We start from the raw sequence: 22,617 nt of genomic DNA, 5'->3' as shown, positions 1-22,617 counted from the left end.
GCGCACCAAGACCTGCCAGGTTTTGCAAGCCAGCAGCCAGGGACACACGTAGGTTGGCTGTGCAAGCCCTGCTCACCTCCACTCTGGGACCCTGACGCCAGCTGCAGCCAGGGAGCTCTTTCTGGAGCACAGCCAGGCTTCCCCTGGGATATTCCAGCTGAAGATCCTGGACTTATTTGCACCCTCCAAGCCAGCCACGGCAGGATCTCCCTCCTGCAAGTGAGCAGAGGGACATTTCCCTCTGCTTTGTTTCCATTCTGTGTCCTGAGTGGGTTTTGGGGCAGCACTGGCTGCCTTCAGGGGTAAGTAGGGCAGAGCTGAGGAGTTCAGTCTAGGATGGGTGCTCAGATGCTGTGTACCACTACTGAGCTGTTGTGTGGGACAGCCCCCCCTGCATGCTGTATCCTCAGCCTCCGAGACTGCTCAGACTCAATGATCTTTCAAGGCAGCCTCAGCTTTGGGAAAATGCTGGCACTTGCTGCTTGGGTCACCCCTGTGCTGTGGTCTTCCCATGCTGAGCTCAGTGATGGCCCTGCCACCCCCTAATTATTTTCTTCTTCAGAACAATGCACAGGAATGATCATCTTCAGGTGTCTTACTTAAGGATACATCCTGGTTTGCTGTCCTTTTGAGTATGAGGAGCTGTGTCTTGGCTCAGCACTGGCAGAGTACATAAGGCAGCAGTAGTCAAATTAAGACACCTCCTGGGGCAGTTTCCTGAAGGCTGCAAACTGCCTTGGGGAAACTGCCATCATTTTGCACACCAGACTTGAGAGGTGGGGACATTTGAATTCAGACTCTCCACGGTGAAACCTTGAAAAGCTGTTGCTCTGCCCCAGCAATCCCTCTAAATGCTGGGCTCTTCCAAACTGTTCAATACTTGGGCTCCAAGTCTGAGGAGCTAACCTCCTACCCAGATTCAGGAGCCAGACCAGCCAGCTTTGCCAGCTTTGCACACTGTAACACTGGGAGAAAATGGAGATAAAAACATCCTGTAGGGCAAGTGCAGGATGGTGATTAATCCTTGGAAAAAGCTAACTGACATGGCCATCAATAACTACAGTAACTTGTTATGGCTGCCTCATTCCAGGAGGATTACATGCCTGAACACTCCTTAAAACATCTAATGAATGTCATTTTGGTTTTACTCTCGCTGCTCATGCAAGTGAAGCACTCAACAGCACCGGCCAGAACCATGGGGAGAGCCAACAGAGCTGCTCCAGCTTCCCACACACCGATCTCCTGCTCGCCTCCCCACTGACCTGAAATATCCTTTCTGGGTCCTCCTGCCACCCTGCCACCAGCTCTGTCCCGCCAGGATCCCCACAGATGGCCAAGTGCTGGTTCTCACTAGCTCCAGGAGGCTTTGGGGGATGTCTTGCTGGAGGATAGCAATGCCCATGGTCTTCAAGGTGGAAGATGGCAAAGGCAAAATGTATTTGTCTGCTTCACTTCAGACTTCTCGTCTCTGCTGAGAGACCAAACTGAAATAACAAGGGACCTGCTATTAAAGGCCAATGGCCATGAGCACTGTGGGTCAGTGAGCCAAGGAGAGGTGCAGGATGTTCAGAGAAGGTTCCTCAGCACAGCTGTGTCTTGGTGTGCCCCACTCCAGGCATGCAACTTACCTAGCTCTCTGAGATCCATCCTAGCTACAATTCCTCTTAATTTTGCTGAAGAATGTTCTTTTGAAAGGATGAATAGTGGAAGTTAAGAGGCAAAGGGCACTTTTTTAGCTGAGGGACCATTTCATTTGGCCTTTCCTGAACAGACAAGCTGTGATACACTGCATCCCGAGGCACAGCTGTGGCCAGCTGGGGTTGGGAATCCCTGCGGAGATGATCAAGTACAGCTCCACATCCTGAGAGTTCCTGCTCTGCCTTGCTCATGCTGTACATCATCAGCAAAATGCTGGGACCAGCACTGGATTCTCCACAACCCTACCATGAATCCATTGATCTCAGGGAGTGGCCAGGTTAAGAACAACTGATGATGTGGTCTCTTGCTTTATGGATGACACAGTGGTGATTTACAGCTGCTGTGAGTCACTGTGGGTAGTTGCTCCTGAGCATGTCCATGTCTAGGATTTCCCTCTCAGACATGGCTCCAAGGAAGGTGTTTCCATTTTCTACTGGCTATGCTGTCGGGGTTCACAGCAGGCTTGCTCCTCACCGCTATGCAAGGAGCAGCCAGCAGTCCTGCCTCACCCCATTACAGTTTCATTTTGTCAGGTGCTGGCAGCTTCTGGCCTGCTGATGCTGTGGGAGAGTTTCTGGTCTCTGAACAAAGGTGTGCTAAAAAGCCTGGAGATACTTTCTGGACTCACACTGCCTCGTCCTAGCGATTGTCTGACGCCATCTGAAGAGAGACCTCAGCGCTGAAGGGAGCATCAGAGCAGACCCAGCCATGAGGATCCCACCCTCCTCCTCCCCACACCTTCACCAGTTACTCACTGGATTTCCTTGAACACAAGACTGTCTGCAGAGACACAGCCTGAGCCCAGCTCCATGCAGCAGCTCACACCTGACCTTCCTTGCTCTCCTCAGCCCCAGACGACTTGGCTTTGCCTATTAGCAGAGGACCTTTTTGCCGCTTCTTGCGCTCGCAGCCTCATATTTCAAATTCCTTCAGAGCCGTATCTGGTTTTCATTTAAACATATTACATGTGGAGATAGCTGCACACACAATGCACTCAGAAAGGGTTTTGGAGGTAATAAATGGAACATGCAAGCCCAATTATTCAGGATGACCCAATGCGATCCGGTGAGCCCAGCGAGCTGTTTATGTTGGCAAGATGAGGAGAAAATATCATTGGATATGGTCATTACTCCTCTAAGATTTCAATATATATACATTGTCAGGAGCCCCTGAGTTATGAAGTCCTCCTCGCTGGAGGAATAAACATGCAGGGTAGTAATCCTGGAAGTGATCAAGATGCCTTCAGCTCGATGCCTGCAGAGCTCCTCTCTCCCATCGTGTCTGCAGCCAGCCCTAGCCTGCGGGCGCTGGTCTCAGCCCGGGCTGACACAGACGGTTCATCCTGCTCTGGGGCCACGAGCAGAGCCAGGCGAGTGAGCAGAGGCAGGAGCTGGATTCTTGGCATTTCAGGTTGAATTACTGGAGCTGCTGCTGACTGGCCCCGTGGTTGAATAGGGTAAAATAACATGAGGGAGCTGACTTCACTTGCATTATGGCTGGTGAAGCCTGAAGGGTGTCTGCTCCTGCTGGCCTGGGAGTGCCCTTCAGGTGCTTGGGTTTCACAGAGGCAGGACTGGCTGCTCTGTGGTTTGCCCAGGACATCACTCCCAGGGTGCTGCTGTCCCCCATTCCCCACCCTGCTGAGCACACCTGGGCTGGGGTGCAAGAGGAGGCTGTGGCAAGCTGCTGGCAAGAACGTGGGGGAATGACCTGTCCTCCCTTCCCAGATCTCATGCACACCTTCCTGCCACTTGAGAAAAGCCTTCTGAGCATCCTTATTGCTAACATCTGCTCATGACCCAGGAAAATGGGGCACTGTGGGGATGTGGGTCAGGGCAGCACTGAGACAGCAGATGCTCGAAATGCCACAGCAGCCCTGTGGCTTCAAAACATGCAGAGACCATCTTGTGATGGTGATAAACAAGTTCCTCCAAGAAACTGGAACAATAGCATCTGAGCTGCACCCCAGCCCCCATGCACAGCTCCAAGTTTTTCTCCCAGGACCCTGGGGATCGTCACAGGGCACTGGGGCTGAAAGTGCTCAGCAAGTCCCAGCAGTGGCTGCTGACACATTACCCACTCCCCACAGTTCAACCCCTGCTCATTCCCAACAGGGCAGCCACAAAAATCCTGGCAAGGCTCTCTGATGGGAGAAGGACCCACCCCTCAGCTGGTTCTGTGTCTGGGGGGTATAAATCAGTCCAAAAGAGCATTTCTGTTTCAGGGAGAAGATAACTTTCCACTGACTGCACTGAGCTGACAAGCAGTGAAGCCTTGGCTGCTTACCCCAGAGCCCAGGCGTCATGGTCTGCATGGCTGGAAGTCTCAGCAGGGCTCTCTTCACTTTGATTTTACACCAGGGTTAACTAGACCCCGGTAATTATCCCCTTTTAACAAGGCAGTGTTTACACCTAGGAGAAAGGGTCAGCTCCTGGTTTGCTGGCTGTGGCTGGAAGGAGAGCTCATGGCAGCTGGAGAGGTGAAGTGACTGTAGAGGGGAAAGAAAGGATGGGAAGAAAAAAAGAAATGGAAATGGGAAAGGTGATCTTAAAGCTCAGGTAAAAATATCCCCCACGACCCCTGACTCCAGCTCTTGCTCTCTCCCCATCCCTTCTATCCACTGTGCTGCAACGCAGCCTCACAGCACACAGAGAGATAGCTGGAAACTGGGATATGGATTTCTTAGCTCCCAGGCTATGAAATGTCCTGACCAGCTGATTTGAAAGCAAACAAACAAAAGGCAAATGACAAACTGTTTGGGAGGCCCTTTGGCAAGAGGATGAAGCTTTATGACTACCAAGGGCACTGTTGCTGCCATTAAATCTCTGGACAAGGAGGGAAAATGAGGTCTGATTTATTTGGTGATGGTGAAAAATATTTTCCAGGCTATAATTTATTGATCATCACATCCTCCTGGTTTTCAAGGCCTCTTTCTTGTGCATATGGAACATACACACTTTTTGCCTTGCATGGGAGACTGAACACATTGCTGCTCTTGCACGTGAGGAATTTTTCAGTGCTCTGCTGGCCATGGCACAGGAGCCAGGGCAGGGCTGAGGGACAGCTCCTGTGAGGTCACCTCTTCAGCAGAGGGTCGGCTAGGAGCTGTGTGCTTATAGGGAATAACAACACTGGCAGGAGCTGCTGGTCCCGTGGGGCTCATCCAGGTCCAGTGTCCCTGTCAGGGAGCTGTAACCCCTCTGCTGTGAAGACAGGCTGAGAGAGTTGGGGTAGTTCAGCCTAGTGAAGAGAAAGCTCCAGGGAGATCTCCTTGTGGCCTTTCAGTACTTAAAGGGGGCTGCTAAGAAGGATGGGAAAGGACTCTTCATCACTGAGTGTAGGCATAGCATGAGGGGTAATGATTTTAAAATGAAAGAATGTAGGTTTAAGTTAGATATTAGGAAGAAAGTCTTCACTATGGGGATGGTGAAACACTGGAAGAGGTTGCCCAGGGAACTGTGAGTATCACATCCCTGGAATTGTTTGAGGCCAGGTAGGATGGGGCTCTGAGCAACCTGCTTTGTTTGAAGATGTCTCTGCTCACTGCAGGGGGGGTAAATGAGATGTCTTTAAGATTCCTTCCTTCCTTATCAAACCATTCTATGATCAAGATGTCCACCTCCCTAGGGCCCACTAGACACCAATCACTGCCATGGACTCCTTCCTCTTCCATCCTGATGCTTTCGCCCCTGTGCCCACCCTCCTTCAATGTCCACGAGGCATCATGGGGGTACATGGAGCAATGCTGTCCCTGGGGAAGGACAAACTGGCCCAAACTCCCTTGCACAACCATAGTGAGGAGAAAGCTGACCTCTAGGAGGTTCCACATTTGCATGGTCACTCTGCTGTCCCACCACAGCACTGCACTGTACCCCTGAGGCATTACCTCACAGCATCCCCACTGCTCACCCCAAAGTGCTGCATAGAATCATAGAATCATAGAATTGTTAGGGTTGGAAGGGACCTCAAGGACCATCCAGTTCCAACCCCCTGCCATGGGCAGGGACCCCTCACACTACATCAGGTTGCTCAGAGCTACATCCAGCCTGGCCTTAAAAACCTCCAGGGATGAGGCTTCTACTATCTCCCTGGGCAACCTGTTCCAGTGTCTCACCACCCTCATGGCCTCATGGTGAAAAACTTCTTCCTAACATCCAGTCTGAATGTGGAAGTCCAGCACAGTTTCCCAACCTCTTCCAGCTAGGGGCTGTCCATGGGTCTCACGTCCCAAAGCAAACAAGGACTTGTTGCCCCCTGGAGTAGGGTCCATGAAGCCCAGCTGCCTCCATTCCATGGCTCAGGGAGCCAGGAGTTGCTTCCCACTCCCATCTGGGTGCTGGGACCCAAACTGAGGGTGGCTGAGGGAGGCTTGGGGCACTGGAGCTGTGCTGAAGGGAGGCTGCCTAAGCCTGTCCATCTGGTGCAGGGACAGCCGGGCTCCGCAGGGACAGCCGGAAATCACAGCAAGGGATGCACTCATGTTTCCAGAGGTTCTTTTCTCTAACCATCAAATAATATCAGGAGAGGGAAAGAAAAAAAAAAAAAAAGGAGAAAGGAAATAGAAAAAGCAATATAGGGACCAGAGATTTTAATCCTCCTGCGTTCCCAGAGGAATCTAGGGCCCCTTTCCACCCTTGAACTCACTCCTGTTCTCCATTAGAGCCTCCTCCAGCTGACCCAGTGAGAGGAGCCCAACTGCTCTGCAACCCTTTGAGTGCAGAAGCTGATCCCTGCAGCTTTCAGGGTTGGCCTTGGTGGCCTTTCTTTGGCAGGTGCCATTTGCAGAGCATTGTGCCCCTTCCAGCCCAGCAGCCCAGAGACAGCAGGAGCTGGTGCTGAGCAATCCCTACGAGCTAAGGGCTGCTCCTGGAGCAGTATGGAGATCTTGGCCTCCCACTCCATCAGGATGATGGTCACTCCCAGTCAGATGCTGCACTTCCCCAGGGTGTCGCCAGGACTGACTCTCCAGCAGTTAGCACCATGTGCTGTTGATCCAGTAGTAGCTGCTGCTCCACAGGGCTGGGGAACCACAAAACCCCAGCCCTGTGCTGGAGCTGCTCTCTTCTCAGCCCTGCACAGCCTGTGAATCAGAGAATCATGGAATTGCTTTGATTGGAAAAGGCCTTTAAGATGATCAAGTCCAATCATTATCTAACTCTACCAAGTCTGCTGCTAAGCCATGTCACTCAGCACCACATCTCTGCAGCTGCCGCTCCAGGGAGCCTGTTCCAGGGTTTGAGAACCCTTTCAGTGAAGAATTTTCTTCTAGTATCCAACCTAAACCTCCCCTGGTGCAACTTGAGGCCATTTCTTCTTGTCCTATAACTTGTTACTTGCTAGGAGATACCAACACTCACCTTGAAGGCTACAGTCTCTCCCAGAGCTCAGGAGGTGTACTGGCTCAGAGCAGAGCCCTGCGTCTCTCTGTAGCTGCCCAGAACCCAGGGTGCTGGACCGAGGGGTGCCAGACATGATGGCACAGGGATGCTCCAAGCTCCCAGGTCAGCAGCACACTTTGAAGGAGAGCACAGGGGAAAAGCAGGCAGGAGGTCAGTGAGGTGAAGAGCCCAGGGAGCACACAGACCAAGCACTTTGCAACATGACTGCTGCTCATTTGTTTTCCTTGACTTGGGAAGCAAAGGCCAGGGCAAAGGTGGGTCACCCAGACCACCCACAGCCCTTGGTGGTGACAGGGAGTGATGGGGCCAGGAGGAACCCACCAGCCTCTTCGTAGCAGAGCTGCAGCCAGCCAGTGAGATGCAAAGTTGATGAGCATAAGCTGTGGCATGATGCCTGTGACGGTGCCCAGCTGCTCGGCTGCTGCTCCCGACAGCATGGGAGTGGGCGAGGGCCAGGACTGGCCAGGCATGGGGCTAAATCCAGCTGTGTGAATGCACTGCACAGCCTGTTGTGCCTCTAACATCTGGAAATGAGCTGAAGAAAACACTTCTGAGTGCCCTGAGGGTTCCCACCCCACCGATCTGGTGGGGTTGTCAGGGAGAAGATTGATAGCTGCATCCTCCTGTTTGTCAAGGAGCAAATGAACAGTGCCCAGAGGGGTTGTTTGGGCTCCTGTCTGCCACACAGATGGACCACAGTGTGGGTCCCCATGCCCAATTGTCCTTCTGGAGCCCAGTGAGGGCATTTGACTGAATGAACATCCTGATGAATGCTTCCTCCTAGGGCTTCTTTCTGGCTTGGAGAAGAGGATCATGGAATCACAGAACTGCTTTTGTTGGAAAAGATCTTTAAGATCAGCAAGTCCAACTGTTAACCCAGCACTACCAGATCACCACTAACCCATGTCCCTCAGCACCACATCTACACAGTTTTTAAATCTCTCCAAGGGTAGGAACTCCACCAGTTCCCTGGGCAGCCTGTTGGTGCTCCAGATGGTACCTGGCCAAGCTGTCCCTTGGCGGGACCCTGGGAACAAAGATTTCCTGCCTCAGCCCTGAATTAAAACAGCAAATATCTTCTCCCTTTTCTTGGAACAAAGTGGAAAGAGGTTGTGCTGCATCCAGGACAGCACAGTGCTTGTGCATCAGTTGGACTCGATGCCCAAAGCACAGCACAGGGTTTCTTCCATCACCCAGACTGCTGGACAAGGGTCCCAGGGGACAGATGGGGCTGGGGGTGAGCCAGTCCCTGTCAGCACAGATCCCTCTTGATGGGAGCAGGCAGAGGACACACAGCGCTCACACTGTGCAAACAGAAGAGGATCTCTCTTGGCTCTGGAGCTGTTTTCTCTTCCCAGAGTATAATGCCCAAGTACTTGCTATATTTAGACACCAAGGTTTTCAGGAAACAGAAGGAGGCTTCTATGAAACTCTGTGTTGACCTCTGGAGATGGCTCCTAGCCTCCTGACTAGGGCTGGCCCCAAAAGTCATTGCTGCATTGGTGCCAACTGCATGTGTCCTCCCTGCCCTGCCAGCCCTTCCTGCAGGTATCAGGGGACCCCAAAGGAGCTTCTGTCCATGGAAGCCAGCTCTGTGGGTCCCAACCAGCCACTCTTTCATGTGGGGGATGGCTTAGAAAAGCTGGCGGAGGGCCAGTCTGCACTGAGAAAGCCTGACGCTGACTGCCACCAAGCCCTGGCAACGAGGGCCGCTGGTGCTGGTCGGCAGAGGGCACTGAAGGTGGTGAAGTCATCCCATAAGAAGAGTTTCTCCAGCTTTCCTCGTGTTTATCCCCTGGCAGAAAAAGAGAAAGGCTGCCTTTTGCACTGATTTACTGTTCAAGGCTTGCCAGTGCCCCTCGCAGTGCCTGGGCTGGGGTCCCCGTCCCTGCCAGCACCCACAGCTGAGGGCAGCCCTCCTTCCAGCACTCTCCTTCTCCAACTGGATCCCTTCCCAGCAAGGAGCAGCAGGAGAAATCTTGGCTTCTGGTGGGGAAACACAGCCAGCGGCGGGGAAGGGTGGGGAGGGAGAGCGATGCATTTCCAGTGCTGGAGCACAGCATCCTCGCAGCCTCCGTAATTGCAGCCACATGCTGGCTCTCCCAGCCCTCACCTCGCTCCAGCCCCACATCCCCTTCTCCACTCCTGGGGCTGCTCTACAGCCCTCCCCTGTCCAGACATCTCCTTTCATCTCCTGCTTTAGGCCAAGACAGAGCTGCACCCGTTCTGCATCATGGACCTGTAAACCCAGCGGGGATGGTGGGGAAATTCCAACACTCCCTTAAGCTGCAGAGAAAAATGATGGACCCTGGACTGTGCCGGTCCCCAGGCCCTTCTCTCGCTTTCTTTCCCCCCTCTCTCTTCCAGCATGAATATTTATCCCCTCGCCTGGGCTGCCTTCGAGCCGGCCGTAGCCATCGGCATTCCTGCAGGAATTCCTCCTTCTCCCACTGCCGAGTGCAGCTCGGGGCCGGGGCGAGGGAGAGACAGCCCTTTTCATTTCCAATCCCCCCATCCTCGATGGAGAGTAAACATTGTTCCTCTCACAAAGGCGGGTATTGTAGCAGGATGGGGGGAAAGGCGAGCGGGAGGAGGCGCGGGGGGGATGAAGTGTGAGCGGGAGGGAGGGAGAGCCCCCTGAGAAGAGGGTGAACGGGATGTGAATATAAATTCTGTAAATATTTTCTTTAAGGTGCTGCATGTAATCCCAGGAAATAGATCCAGTTTCACTGGAGAGTGGAGGCAGTGGGCCTGACTTTGCTGCGAGTTTCTCTGCACGTTGTTTAAAACCCTGATGGAGAGGTGGGGGAAGCATCCTGGGCAGCTGGGGAGAGGACCAGAACATCACCCCACCACCTTCCTGCCTCCTCCAGGTCCAGACACTGGCCAGCACTTTGCCCCTGTGCTGCCCCCACTTGCACGCCCCAGGCTCTTATCCTCCTGCATAATTCATGGCCAGGCTGGTAAAGCAAAGAAGCATGAGGTTTAAAGACCTGTAGGAAAGGGCTTACTGCCCATCAGCCACATCATTCCCAGCAGGGACAAAAGCATGACCTGAGGTTGGGGCATGTGGTACCCAAGGCAGGGTGCAAGAATACCTCAGCCAGGCAATCACCCGATTGAAGTCAAGCACAAGGCTTGAGATTTGTCTAAAGGAGACATCCCTGGTGATGAATACAGAGACTGATGGCAAAGCCAGCAGGGCAGCGGCCAAGGGACAGCCCCACCAACGCCTCTCCTGCCCAGGAGCTGCTGTCCCCATCCTTCGCTCACCTCTGGATCAGCTTCCCTTTGCCCAAGGAAAAGACAGGAGGTGGGGTGCCCTGGACCAGCACTAATGGCCGTGCTGGTAGGGAGGAGAGCTGTAGCCCTGCTCTCGGCGGGGCAGGCCCTTTCCCAGCCCTCCTGCCGAGCAGCCTGGAGCGGATGAGCCTTCATCCCGTTCCGGTCAGACGAGCCGCTCTGTCTCCTTCAGAAAAGGATTACCAAAACATCCAATTACGCTCTCCCTTCTGCCTCTCTCATCTCCTTTTGAGTTTCTTTGGTCATTGTATGAAACAATCACATCCAGAAGCCGGGACACTTGCCCAGCTCCGTACTTGGAGCCCCATCTAACCTCCTGCAAGCAGAGGCTCTCCCCACCCCACAGCCTGCTGGCCTCCAGGCACTGAGTCAAGCACCCATCACTGAGCAGCAGCTGGGGTCCTGGCACGGCTGGGAACCGTCGCTGCATCCCATCAGTCACTGCATCCCCTTAGTCACTGCATCCCATCACTCCTGTGGGAGCTCAACCCACATCCCCAGTTCAGGTCTCTGGGGCAGGAGACTTCCTGGTGCCTTTGACACCCATAGAATCATAGAATCAGTAAGGTTGGAAAAGACCTCAAAGATCATCAAGTCCAACCTGTCACCCAAGACCTCATGACTACTAAACCATGGCCATTCTGCAGCATCCTCTAGTGATAGACAGAGGCTGGGAGGCCACCATGCCTCCCCAGAAATTCCTAGTTCTAAGGCACTTACTGCCTATAATTACTATGTTTTAGCCCCACCTTGCTCACAGGAGGTCCCTGCCACCACCAGCTAGTCCCCTCACATTCCCTATGGGTGCAGATACTGCAACCATGGTCCCCTTCCACCTGGGGCACCCTGAAATGTGACATTTGCTGGTGGGGGTGATGGGGAGGTCAGAAGTGTAACCGCATTGCAAAAGAGATTAGAGCCATCCAGGGAGGTCCCTGGGGGACTGTGCAGGGCTGACCCGGAGGTGTGCCTCACCCTTTCACTGCCAGCAGGATCACCACACACTTGCTTCATTCCTCCTTCCCCAGTCCCTGTTGCTGGCTAATATCTGAGAGGGGACGTGGGGCTCTGTAGACCTTTGATCTGCTCCAGCACAGCTGTTCCCAGACCTTTATGTAAGGGATGAGAAATGTGACTGAAATAACGATGGAGTGGACAGAAGCAAGGAGAGAGACTATAAATAAATATGACACAATAACTGTGATCATTGCTAAATAAGTTTTACATTGAATTGATGGTATAAATAGAATCAAAAGCAAAGATGTCACCAGCAGGTGACATGGATTTGAAGCGGGGGGTAACTGGTGTGATGCAGGCACAAACAGGACAAGGTCCCACACATGTTCTACTTGCCTCACTCCATCCCAGCTGCCTGCAAGCCATGGAAATGGTTTTTCACCCATCTCTGCTTTGGAGGGAGAAAGGAGTTACAGCTGGTATTTGGGAGTGAGTCCTCCCAAAGTTGAGAGTGACTATGGAATGGGAGCTGGGTAGAACCTGCTGGGGAGAAGCCCACAGGACCCAGAGGCTCCTCCCTCCTTCCAGCTCCTAAGCACTCTCCTATCTATACCTTGGATCTGCTAAACTTGGAGAAGCTGGACAGGGCAGGATGTGCAAGATCTGGGCTTGTGGCCCCCTTGCAGGGTGATGCAGAAGCCACATGAGCTCCTTGAGCCAGTCACTTTGCACCTATCCCTCACGTTGCATATACCAAATGCTCTGGACACCTCAGTCTTGAACCTACACAAGAATTAGAGAGCTGCATCTGATGCAAGCACTGCAGCTGCCATTGACTGGGGGAACAGTCTGTGTCCTTGCCCCCAAAGCACACAACAAGAAGCAGAGCCCAGGAATCTGCCCCTCCCAGCATCCCAAATTGCTGCTGCAGCATTGTGTTGGCTGACTACACTGTTCTGGGCACAGTGATTTACAGAATCACAGACTCATGGAATCACTTTGGTTGAAAAAGACCTTTAAGATCATCAAATCCAACTGTTAACACAGCACTGACAGGTCACCACAAAAACCATGTCCCTCAGCACATCTGCAAGGCTTTTAAGTCCCTCCGGGGATGGGGACTCCACCACTGACCTGGGCAGCATGTTCCAGGGCTTCCCCTTTTGTGGAAGAAATTGTTCCTCACATCCAACCTAAACCTCCCCTGGTGCAACCTGAAGCTGTTTCATCTTGTCCTATCACTTGTTATTAGGGACAAGAGTCTAACCCACACCGGCCTCCAGCCTTCTTTCAGGGAGTTGTAGAGCCAGAAGGTCTCCCCTCAGCCTCCCTTACTCCAAGGTGAACAACCCCAGTTTCTTCAGCTGGTCCTCAGAAGATTTGTGCTCTAGACCCTTCACCAGCTTCATTGTCCTTCTCTGGATGTGCTGAACAATAGCAACACCCAGAGATCAGCAAACACTGATTACTGAGATCTCTGTGGGGATGACAGGGCTGCTGTCCCAGCTGTGGCCTGCCATAGCTCACACCACCAGCTGCCATCATCTCAGTGCCATCACAATGCTCAGTAGCTCAAGAGAGGACATCCCACTCGTGTCTGATGAGAGACATCACCCAGTTTTACCCACCAGCCGTGGCCTGCCATAGCTCACACCACCAGCTGCCATCATCTCAGTGCCATCACAATGCGCAGCAGCACAAGAGAGAACATCCCAGTTTTATCCACAGAGGATTTGCCCAACAACCCTGGCAGGGTGGAAAACTTCCCCACCTTCTTCTCCCTCTTTCCCACCTCTCTTGTCGTGTGTCCCAACCCAACCTACCTGCTGCCAACTCCCCTGCGATTAATGTTTAGGCAAACCCCAAACACCCCCTTGGGAGGAGAGCATCTGCCTGTGTTCAGCTCAGCATGGAGGGCTGGAGCTGGGGAGGGTGGGGGTGTGTGTGCATGTGTGGGAAGGGTCGAGGGGCTGCAGATCAGGGCTGATATGGGCTGGCACTTTGGCAGGATTTTCTAGGACAGTTTGTACAGCGTGCTCCCCGTACAATGGTTGTGTCTAGCCGCCGCGCTGCGGCTCTCATTTCCATGAGCCAGGAATTCAACCGAAAAGTAAACAGGAAAAAACCTCAACATCTGACAGTTTATAAATATCCACGGAATTATTTAGGCAGTCAGGCCAATTTGCACAGATGCTGTGTATGTGGCTGGGACAGATCTCTCTGTTGTTTCGGAGCCACCCCTCGTGAATGGGAAACAGGGCTGGTTCCTCGCCATGGCTGCCTGAAACCTCAGTGTCCCCCCGCAAGCTGGCTGCCAGCAGCGAGTGCTGCAGCGCTGGGAACAGCGCTATGAGCTGATGGGAGCGAGCTGCACGTCGTGCTGAGAGACTCCAGCACCCCATGCTTCCAGCCCGCGCTGCACCAGGGCTTTGGAAGAGGCAAGGGAGCTTTGCCTGGGAATTGCATGGCGGTTTCAGACAGGGCGATGGGACAAACCTTTGGTGGGGTGGGGAGCAGGACCTGCCCTGGTGCACACAGCTCCAAGGGGGTGAGGTGGCCTTTTAGAACTGTGGCTCCCCTTCTCCAACAGGCTGAAGCTGATGGCTGCCAGGGCTTGGGAGCAGAAAGGTGCAGGCAGGGCAGACCTGCCTCCAGCTCCATGCAGGGCACGCAAAAATAGTTTCCCACAGGAACTGTTAGGGTTGGAATGACAGATCCAAGCCCCCATCCCATCAACCTCCTCCTCAGCGAGCATCCGAAGGCACCCTGAGCCACCATTCAGATCAAAACCATGGGACTGGGCTTTCCCAGCAGTGTCCCTTCCTCCCCCTCTCAGCCAGCCTGAGCCCAGAGGATTATTCAACCTGACAGCCGAGTGACTTGATCGTTCCAAGCGACATCTTAATTACAGGACGTCCTCCACGGCGTTCGCTGGCTACGGCCGGTAAAAGAAACTTCTCCTCCCCATCTCCCTCTGCCCCCCCAGCGCCGCCGAGCCGTGCCGAGCCGCGAGAGCTGCTCACACAGTGGGGATATTGTTTTGCCCATTGCCTGAATGGCCCAGTCTCCTCAGCTGTAAAATTACCTAGAGGATAACTAAACAAACCCCAGACAAACACTTCTTTAAAGGCACTGCTTACTCTGCAGCAGCCATTTCCCCCTGCCTGCCGCATGTGCTCTCGCTGGGTTTTTTCTTTTCCTTCTTCTGAATGGTGACAAAGTTGCAATGCCCTTGTGAAAGCATTGCACGGGGAATGGGGACAGTGAAGAATGAAGGGGTGTGGGAGGTGCCATGGGCTCTCCTGGATCAGGCTCCACTCAAGCCCAGTCCTGGACCTGGGTTGGAGAACTCATGATGCAGAGGCATCGGGAGATAACAAGGAGGCAGAGGCAGAGACAGTGACTCCTTCTAGAATCCCAGCGTGGTGGTGGTAGAAAAAGACCTCTGGAGACCATCTAGTCCAACTCTCCTGCTAAAGCATTGTCACCCACAGCAGCTTGCCCAAGATCACAATGTCCAGGTGGACTTGGAATCTCTCCAGAGGAGATTCTACAACCTCTCTGGGCAGCTGCTCTGGGGCTCTGGCACCCTCAGCAAAGAAGTTTTTACTCATGTTCAGGTGGAACCTCCTGGGTTCCAGTTTGTGTCTGTTGCCCCTTGTCCTATCACTGGGCACCACTGGAAAGAGTTTTGTCCCATCCTCTCACCCCCTATCCTTTAGCTCTTGCTGAGCATTGATCACATCCCCTCTCAGGCTGCTCTTCTCCAGGCTAAACAGCCCCAGGTCTCTCAGCCTTTCCTCCTCACAGAGATGCTCCAGGCCCCACAGCATCTTTTTATCCCTTGCTGGACTCTCTCCAGTAGTTGCCTATCTCAGGGGACTCTCCCCAGTAGTTCCCTGTCTCTCTTTGGGCTCATCTGTGTCAGACCTGAGAGGGGGACACGGTTTCAAATAGTTCAACCCTGACCCATTGCATGGGAGGACTGGCTTTTCCCCTTAATACTGCTGGCCCACAGGGAAACTGGTCCCACCAGCCTGGTCCAAAGCCCACTGAAGCCAGAGGAAAAACTGTCCCAGACTCCAGCATCAAGCATGACCCAGCAAGACTGCCAAGCTCCTGGGGATGAAATCAGGCTTTAGGGGATGATAAAGCCCCTCCACACTGGGCTAAATGAGCGGGGAGGTCAGGACAGGTCCCGTCCAAGAGGTTTTGCTGTTTCCAACTATCCCTCATAAACAGGAGAACAGCTCTGGCCAAATCCTCCTTCAGAGTCAATCTAAGCATTTCCTGACTCGGTGTTGATTTCAGAGATTAAAGCAGGTCAAAAACAACCTGGTCGAAATCCAGCCAGCATCAGTCTTTGGAAAAAGACCTTGAGGAATTTCATTCGGGTTTGTTGCGAGGGGAGGGGCTGTGCTCTTCCCACCCAGAAGTCTGTTTGCTTTTGAAACAGATGCAATAAACACATAAACACTCAGCCCCAGCTACAAGCAAGGAGGCTGCCTTCTGCTTTTTTTTTTTTGTTTTGGGTGAAAATATGGGATGTTAGTCAAGCTGGGGTTCTGCTTGTCGTTCTAGATCTGCCAGCGAGCCACGAACCATCCGACCCCAAAGTTCTGCGTTCACACAAGGGTTGGCAGGGCTTGGCACAGGGAGGCAAAATGGGAGTTCAGGATCAAAAGTCACATTAATCCCAAAATAAAGGAGATGAGAGGATGTTAAATAAATCCCTGCATATTCCTGCAGCTGCTCAGAGGGTGGCTTTCCTTTCTTGGCTGTGCTGACCTGCTCAGAGAGAACGTGTCCTCACAAAGACAGAGGTGCAAACCCAAATCACAGCATCACAGCATGTGCTCTGAAAATATCTGCAGCCCTTCTGAGGCAGATCCCAAATTTTGGCAGATTCCTGAGATCAGGAAATTCCTTGAGAGCTTGGGAAATTCTCCAAGGCTGAGCCCAAGCTATTTCTCTTGCAGAAGAGCTCAAGTTCTCCTCCTCCTCTTTTCTCTCTTTGCTCTTTCGGTGACGGGTCAGCGGGACCTTGCCGAGCGCACTTTGCTGTACAGCGAGAAAGAGGATTAACGAAACACTGCCGAGGGCCAAACGCAGCTGCAGGGCCCTCAGGAACAGCTGCTTGCAAAGGGAAGCCGGCAAAGCCAAATATCAGCCATGAGGTCCCAGCTCCAAGCAGGGCTGGAAGCAGCCCAAGCTGGTATCACTTACACTTTCTTCCCTGTTCCTTTGCCTGTGCATAAATAACCGCCCGTTATTTATGGCTGGTCACAGCGCACGCCCTGCACGCCCGCCTGTGGGGTCACCTCAGAGGACAGAGCAGAGCTGGCTGCAGTGGGAGGGCGTGAAGGGCCCTTCTTAGGACCCCAAAAATAACTCCCTCTCATCCCTTTCCCTCAAGCAACATGGATAATGGCAGGGTTTCAGCCCAGCTGCTCCCACAGTTCGTCTATCCAGAAGTCACCAGGTGTCTGGGGACATGTGGGAGCTGTGCTGCCCATGGCTTGGAGAAAGCAGGTCCTGGACACAGCCAAAAGGCTGATGAAGGGTCAAGAGAACAAGTCTTGTGAGCAGCAGATGAGGAAACTGGGGCTGGAGGACAGGATACTGAGGGGAGACCACATTGCTCTCTCTGACTCCCTGAGAGGAGTTTGCAGCCAGGTGAGGGTTGGGTCTCTTCTCTCTAGTATCAAGTGACAGAAAGAGAGGAAGTGGTCTGAAATTCTGCCAGGGGAGGTTTAGGTTGGCTATTAGGAGAGTTTCTTTACCAAAAGTGTGGTCAGGCAACAGAACAGGCTGCCCAGGAAGGTAGTGGAGTCACCATCCCTGAAGGTGTTTAAAAACACAGAAAGTGTAGAGATGGCACTTCAGGGTTTAATGGTTTAATGACCATGGTGCTGATGGATTGGAGTCAATGATCTTAGCAGTCTTTTCCAACCAAAACAATTCTATGATTCTAAGAAAAAGCAGCCTTGGGCTGTGGGAAACCTTCCTGCTGCCTCAGGACCCCATCTCTGGGCAAAACCTCCACAGCTGGGACACAGGCACAAAGCAGAGAATCGGGTGTGCAGGATAATTTACCCTAGATGGGCTCACAGGGATGATCTCCACCATCCACCCCACAAACACAGGTGCCACTGAGATGACCTTCATGCAAGCAGGCTGTTGGAGAAGTCAGGAAAGCTTCATGTGGCTTCCACTTCCAAAATGCAGAAGATGGGGGAGACAACCCTCAGGCTGCTTGTTTGCGGAGCCCTACAGCAGCCTCTTGTACTTGATCCTCACCCCCTTGGTCCCAGCACATGCAGGCAAACCTGTATCCACAGCTGCCTCTGAGGTCCATCTCTCTGGCTGAACCACCTCAGCAGACCCAGTTCCCTGCCTTCACCCTGCCTGCAGGAACTCAACACAATTATCCCTCCCGAGCATCCCAGCACTTCAGTGCTGGGCAAGCTCTTTGCTTTACAGAAATGTTGAAGATGAGGTATGAAGAGAAGCTCAAGGGTTACAGTTAGCTCAACTGTGTCATGGTGCTGGGTGACTTTGAAAAAAGATATCATCAAAGATGTCAGGTTGTAGTAATGGCCTTCCATATTCCCCAGGTCCTGAAGGAAAAGATGTTTTCTTTCTGCTATTGTGGTGTTTTTCTTCCACCATGTGCAGCAATGAGGTAACCAAGCAGAGGTTTTGTGGCTAAATTGCTGGATTGCTGCCATCATCCCATTCCCAGGAAAGGCAGAAGTTGGCCCAGCTGGTCCTGCAGCCAAGGAAGAATGTGGATCTTGCCAAAAGCCAGAGGTATGTGACTGCAAAGGACCTGACCACATGCTGGAGAAGTGATCAAAGACAGCAGTTCTGTGGGCATTTCTTTAACCAAAGCCCAGGCTGCTGTTCTCTCCCCTTCCAGCAAAACTGTTTCTTGCACCAGGCAGTCCCTCGAGAGAAGCATCCATGCAGAAGATGGGAAGGACCATCTGAAATCCAAGTGCTGAACTACTACAATAGTGTGGAAATGACTTAAGTATTTCAGCAGCACATGAAGGTTTCCTCTCCTGATGAAGACATCTCCATGGCTCTGGGGCATGCACCAGCTAGGATGAAGCACAGACCTGCTCTGGGAGAGCCTTCCCCAGCATGCTGGGCCACAGCCAAAGCAGCAGGTTGCCCTGGAGCCACACAACTCCCCCGCAAGGCTCCTCAAGCATTGCAGACAACGGTGTTTGTAGGAAACACACCCCTCATTCCCAGCCCTCCAACTCCACACACTCAGCTTTTCATAGCATTTCCAGGCTCCTGCTCAGCCGCACCTCAGCTGATGGGGACCAGCTGAGGTCAGAGCTCTTCCTCTCTGGGGCTTGCTGGGCCAGCCCACCCTAGTGCAAACCTTGGCTCTATCTAGGTCCCCACCACCCCACCATAATATGCTGAGGTTTATTGGGAGGATGTCACCTCTTCCCTTGCTCACTCTGCATCCTCTTCACCCTGCATCCATGCCCTGTTGAATCCAGCTGGAACTGCCCCTGGAGACTGCTCCCACTCCATTTCCACAGCCATTGCCTGTCTCTGGGGTCCTGGCATGGCTGAGAAAAGGCTTTTTAAGCACATCACCCCTGTCCTATCCAGAGGACTTCCTGCCTGCTCCTTGCTCTTGCTGAATCTCCCCTGGCAGCCTCCCTGTACATTTTCCTGGAGTAAGGACTGTAATGGATGTATAAATAAAGCAACCTGTGAGTTCTTCTCCCCGCCCCGCGCTTGGATAACCTGCGGTTGATCCCCCCCCGAGTCCTCCCCAAGCCACAGCCCCACGATGTGCTCCCTGCTGCCGCTGCTCTGGCATTTTTATGAATGGCCTTGAGCCCAGGGCAGAGCTGAGAGCATGGATTTGGAACAGCTCCATCCCTTCTACCGCACGCGCTAATCTTGACAAATGATCAGCGTGTGGCTTTCGAAACCAGAGATAAGGCTGTCTGACCACTTCGAGTCCCTGCACTTTCCCACGAAGAAAGGGATTTTGTTCTCAGCCCTCAGCACAGCTTCCCCCAGAGCCTGGGCAAACCCAGGTACCCCCCACCCCCTGGGTTGCAGGGGGGACACTCATGGCAATCACACCCCTTGGAAGCGGGGCCCGGGTGCGAGTCAGAACGGAACCTTGGCAACCTCCGAATGAGGCAGACGTTGTGACGTTGCTGGGGTTTATGATGTCCCTGGCTGGACCAGGGCTGTCTCCTGCATCTCCTTCCCATTGTGGCCAATGGGAGAAGTGGTCCATGCCCAGCATGGAGCTGGAATGTGGAAGAAGCATCTGCTGGAAACTGCCAAGAGCTTCCAGTCCTGCAGTTAAGCCATGGCCATGGTGGGCTTCCTTGAGCTCAGTTTTAGAATCATAGAATAGAAGTATAGAATCAAGTTGTGCCAGGGGAAGTTTAGGCTTTAGGTGAGGAGAAAGTTCTTCCCAGAGAGAGTTGTTAGCCATTGGAATGTGCTGCCCAGGGAGGTGGTGGATTCATCATCCCTGGAGGTGTTCAAGAGGGGATTGGATGTGGCACTTGGTGTCATGGTTTAGTCATGAGGTCTTGGGTGACAGATTGGACTTGATGATCTTTGAGGTCTCTTCCAACCTTGGTGATTCTGTGATTCTGTGTGATTAAGGTTGGAAAAGACCTCTAAGATCATGTCCAGCCATGATCCCAATACTCATATCCACTAGACCACGTCCCAAAGTGCTATGCCTACACATCTTTTTAACACCTCCAGGTGTTCCTCCTGGGAACTGCAGCACCTGGAGAAGGCCCTGCTGAGGTCACAGCTCTCCTAGGGCTGGTATGCTGTGTACTGTACTGCTGTGTACTGGACTGTACTGCTGTGGCATTTGGGACATGCATCTCGCCTGCCAGTTTGAGTGATACAGTGTCCCTGTTCCTCCCTGGGGCCAGAGGAGCAGCTGTGGGATAGCTGCAGTGGCTTCACAGGCACTCTGCCACAGCAGACCCTGGGTGGGTCTGGTTGGACGTGCCCCTGGGAAAGCTGGGCTTGCCAGAGGACCCCACTCTGGCACAGACCTGCTGCCAAGGGACAAGGCCTCTGTCAGTGCCAGCTTCAGGAATGCTTTTGATCCAGTGGGAATCATCAGGGAGCAACTCCCTCTAAATTGAGCTGCTCTCTTGCCTTGCCACTTTGGGAAATGAATTTGTGCTTGGAAAAACTCAGGCTGGGAGAGATCTTGGGAAGACATCCAGTTCATTTCCCCACCCCAAATTGGTCCTGACAGGGTTTTTTTTAATCTAACCTTTCCTTTAAAATCTCCAGATGGCCCAGTGCAGTCAGTGCAGTCTCCTCCAGGCTATATTCATTTTACTACCCGATATTTTTACCATGATTAACATACAACTTAAATTTCCCTTGCTGCAATCTGCTCCTATCCCATGGAAACACAGAGGGCAACTCTCCTCTGACCGCTGTGCCCAGCCCACCTCATTCTACCCAGCACAGTGCCTTGTCAGAAGCAAGACCTACTTAAAGCATAGGATTAGGATGGATGAGGCCCAAGAGCAGAGCTGAAGAGTCCCTGGACTGTCTGGAGGGGTTTGATGGTGCAGCAGCTCACACCCACCGCACCCTGTGCAGGCACCAAACGTGGTACCCGGGTGGGAATGGGAGGTCGGAGGCTGCTGGCTTGTTGACCCATGAAAGGAGGCAATTACTCAGCTGATGAGGCCATGCAGGTGTTAATTAAAAAGTTTGTGAAGCAGAACAGGTCACTGTTTGGTGTCATCCACTTGTGAAATTAGCCTCACAGTGGTTCACCCAGCTGCCCCTGGGAGACAGAGCAGGGCAAGAGCTCTTCCTCTTCCCAAAGGCAGCACCTCTATTCTTGCTCTCTTCTCCAGCTGAGCTCCTGTTTCTGAGTTACTTTTGAGTCCTAAACAATGTCCCTGCCTTTCAGAGAGATCTGTGGTGGATCCCTGGACTGGCTTGGAGCATAGCTGAGCAGGAGTAAGGGATGTACCCAAAATAATCCAATTCTGGCAGTCCAGGCAGAGAAACAAACTCCCTAGTCACTTTCAGAGCTGCTGCAGGAGGTGTTCACACATGGATGGTAATGGACACAGCCTCCCAGGTCCCTTGGTAGGGTCTCAGGTTTGCCAAGCATCCAAATTTGATCATCATCATTATCATCTCTGATCCAATCCCTTTTACTTTCCAGCCAAGGCCAGGAGAGAAAACAGAGTTTTCCTTTGGGAAGCACCAGGGGCTGGTGCTCCCTGATCCACAGTTTACCCGTGAGCAGGTCTGCAAAGCCTTTCAGCTCTGCTCTTCCATTCTTCTCCAGTCCTTTCTTCTGGCAAAGCTCTTCCACCCTACTAGAGACCTCAGTGCTCAGTACAGGCTTCACAACTTTGGGTGATGGGGGTTGGCATCTTCTCTTTTAACCCCTGGGACATACCCATGCCAGAAGGATGCCCTAATAGGAAGGACTATCCTGTTCCTTCTCCAGAGGAGAACCTCTCCAAAGCCAGAATGCCATGCCACACTTCACACAGGCATTCTCCTGTGCCCTGACAGAGCTTGTGGTGTGGTGGGGACTGGCAGAAGCACAGCTGAGCATCAGAGAGTCAGACCCCAGCTGCTCCCTGAGAAGTGCAACTTAACGAATCCCCATTTCCTGCCTCTGTGTCTCATGGTTGGATTAGCTCACTGCTAATAAGGCACATGAGAGTTTTTCCCATGGTTTGGGGCACTCATCATGGCTCTCTTTGTGTGGATTCTTTGATGTCCTATAGTAGAGTTGATGACGAATCCATTTCCTCAATGGGGATGCAAGTTTGGCACTCCCTTGTCTGCCCAGATGCCAAACAATTAGACAATAGAACACCAAAATGGGATTCAAGCTCTGTGAGGGTTTTGTCCCGCTATGAAAACTGGCAGAAAATGACCTGGAGTGGGGTTGGATGGCAGGGACAGACAGACACATACATGCACCCACCCAAGGCTCCCACCTTCTCTTGTTTCACAGCCAGGTTGGACAGAATGAATGAGCACACTGCACTTCACCCTGTGGTGGCCGTTCAGCACAGCACAGGCTCGGCAGACAGGACCAAGAGCTTTAGCTCAGACCCTGCAGCACCAGATGGTTTTTCCTGGAGGCCTCAGATGCACACGTGCAGCTGTTATTAAAACTGCCTCCAGCTCCCTGCACACAGGGGGAAAAAAATGAAGGCTGTGTGCAAGGTTAGCTCTCAACTTT

This window comes from Dryobates pubescens, chromosome 26, assembly GCF_014839835.1.
Source record: "Dryobates pubescens isolate bDryPub1 chromosome 26, bDryPub1.pri, whole genome shotgun sequence".
Lineage (NCBI taxonomy): Eukaryota > Metazoa > Chordata > Aves > Piciformes > Picidae > Dryobates > Dryobates pubescens.
Note: the sequence above shows the minus strand (reverse complement) of the source record.